At 50.5% G+C, this 2,935-nt stretch overlaps 1 long non-coding RNA gene across 1 annotated transcript in view; it reads left to right on the forward strand.

Annotated features, from left to right (window-relative positions):
- The first annotated feature begins 410 nt into the window (after positions 1 to 410).
- LOC125486950 overlaps positions 411 to 2,935 on the forward strand; it is a 20,536-nt gene continuing 18,011 nt past the window's right edge. The window contains exon 1 of the long non-coding RNA XR_007265523.1: positions 411 to 575. This is a non-coding gene — a long non-coding RNA (uncharacterized LOC125486950). The remainder of the gene's footprint in view (positions 576 to 2,935) is intronic.

The raw sequence follows: 2,935 nt of genomic DNA on the forward strand, positions 1-2,935 counted from the left end.
CTGTTTCAGGAGGACTCCCTCCAACTGGGCGGTGCAGTAGCATGGGGAATTGGCTCCCTCCCGCCGGAGGGTGGCTCTGTTTCAGGAGGATTGCCTCCAAACTCCCATCCCGCCCCACCAGCCCAACGGGACGGCGGTGCAGTGGTGCGGAGGGTTGGCTCCTCCCACCAGAGAGTGGCGCTGTTTCAGGAGAATTGACTCCGTACCACCCCCAGCTTTTGGCCGTGCAGTGGTGTGAAGGGTTGGCTCCTCCCCGCCGGGGGTGGCGCTGTTTCAGGAGGTGCCTCCGCACCACCCCCGCCGTTTGGCGGTGCAGTGGCGTGAAGGGTTGGCTCCTCCCCGCCGGGGGTGGCGCTGTACCAGGAGGGTTGCCTCCTCCTCCCCGCCGTTTGGCGGTGCAGGGTTGGCTCCTCCCCGCCGGGGGTGGCGCTCTCTGCGGAGGACCGGGTCCTGCCCGCTTGTTGTTGGAGTTGAAGAGGTTTGGTTTGGGTGTGTCAGTTTGTGATCGCAGGGAGAGGAGAAGGAGCTGGGTGTCTTTGGGAAGTGTGGCCGCAGGAGCAGCTGGTGGAGCAAAGGTGAGTGCAGACGGTCCATAAAGCTTGACGTGGAGAGCGGGAGGTTGGCGGCTTGAAGCTGAACTTGGGCCTTCAGCAGCAGAACAGCCCCCGGGCTCTGGGCTCTCCTATTGTGCAACAAGCCAGGCACCCAGATGCTGTGAGGAAACTGCAGCCCTGTGGCAGAGAAGAAGCAAAGGGAAAACTTAAATCCCAGCAGCAGTCAGGCACTTTCTCACTGTTTCCAAGTTTGTCTTGTGCTAGATGTCTGCCATGTTTCGCTTCTCTTTTCCTTAGGGGCTGGGCTTCTCGTTTTGTTTGCTGTGGTTTTTTTTAGTAACACTGCCAGTTGCCTCAGTGCTGAGCTCCTTGGAGGGAGAGGTGTGGGGCTAGGGAAAGCAATGAGGACTGTGGTGGTAAAGACAAGGCCAGAAACCACACGATGCCAGGTTGTAGTCCCAGCAGGTTTGTTCAAAATTACAACTGTGTTTCCAAACAAACCTGTTTGGACCATGACCCTGGTGTCGTGTGGTCCCTGACCTTGTCCACCCTCGTCCAACAACGGCACCTCCACGTCGTGGTAAAGACAGAAAGTGTGGAGGTACTCCACAGGGAGCTCCCTGTGGGCAGAGGAACATAGTTAACATTTTGGGTCTGGTATGACATATTAAAATGTCAACTCCGTACCCCTCTGTACTGGTGCTGGTGGATCCTGCCAAATTTCGCCTTCACTCTCTGCATCTTTCTTCAGTTCTCTCCACCATCTGCAGTATTTCACTTTGTGCTTAGAAGTTATGGAAGAATCCCTGCAAAAGCAGAGGGGAAGATGGACTGCTGATGGTTGAAGGAGAAGTCAAGCAAGGAGGGACTGTGGGGGAGAGTGATAAAGAATTTGAAAGGCTACAGTTGGGGAAAAAATGGTTTATTCTTGCAGACAACTGACATGGATTTGCTGGGGAAAGTTTGTTTTCTGTAGCTCTGCTCGTTAACTTATTCCGTTTATATGTCAAGAGTCAAAATAACAGCACGCGTGAATTGGGAGGTGGGGCTGAAGAAAGTTGCTCGGGTAAAGGTGAAGGATTCACGGTTGTTGGTTTGGAAGTTGCTGTTAAAAGAGTCTTGGTAAGTTGTTGCAGTGCATCTTGTGGATGGAGGATACGCACTGCACCACTGTATGTTGGTGTTGGGAGTGAATGTTTGTGGATGTGGTGCAACTCAACTGGTTGCTTTGTCCTGGATGATGTTGGACTTCGAGAGATTTTGGACTGCAAATGGAAATATTCTGTTACGCCCCTGATCTCTAATTTATAGATGGTGGATAGGCTTTGGGGAGTCGGGAGGTGAGCTACTCACCACCACATTTCTGGTTCCTAGCTGATCTTCTCACCTCAGTGTTTATATAGAGTCATATATATAGTTATATAGAGGGAAGCAGACCCTTCAGACCAACCAGTCCATGCCAACCAAAATCTCAAACTAAATTAGTCCCACCTGCCCACATTTGGCCTATATCCCTCCAAACATTTCTTGTTCATTTTCTCTGGAAGTTCATTCCACACACGAACCACTCTCTGTGGGGGGAAAAATAATACCCTCGTGTCTTTTGTAAATCTTTCTCCTCTCACCTTAGAAATATGACCCCTAGTCTTGAAATTGTCCACTCTAGGGAAACGGCACCTGCCCCTCATGATTTTATAAACTTTGAAAAGGTCACCCCTTAACCGCCTATGCTCCAGTGGAAAAGAAGTTTCCATAATATCCAACTTCTCCTTATAACTCAAACCCTCCAGTCCCGGCAACAACCTTGGGGTAAATCTTTTCGGATCCCTCACCAATTTAATAATATCCTTCCTATAAAAGGGCAACCAGAACTGGACCCTGTACTCCAAAAGTGGCCTCGCCACTGCCCTGCACATGACATCCCAATTCCTGTACTCAATGGTCTGAGCAATGAAGGCAAGCGTGCTAAATGCTTTCTTAACTACCCTATCTCCCTGTGATACAAACTGCAAAGAATTATGTACCTGATTATGGATTTGTACCTGGTCCAGTTGATAACTGGTTAAAGATAACCCTCTGTTGATGGTGGGAGGGTTTGGCCATGGTAATCCTGTTGAATGTCAAGGGAGATGGTCTGATTCTCTCACGTTGATGACCCACATTGTCTGACATGAGAGTGTATGAATCTGACTTGTCATTTACTATCCCACGTCTGAATGTTGCTCAGATCTTGCTGTAAATCATGCAGAATAGGTTCACGAGGATAGGACTGAGAAACATCAGTACCACCCCACCAACCTCCGGATCCAACGCATCATCCTCCGACACTTCCGCCATCTGCAATCCGACCCCACCACCAAAGACATCTTTCCCTCCCCACC

The sequence above is a fragment of the Rhincodon typus genome, chromosome 35, assembly GCF_021869965.1.
Source record: "Rhincodon typus isolate 14 chromosome 35, sRhiTyp1.1, whole genome shotgun sequence".
Taxonomy (NCBI): domain Eukaryota; kingdom Metazoa; phylum Chordata; class Chondrichthyes; order Orectolobiformes; family Rhincodontidae; genus Rhincodon; species Rhincodon typus.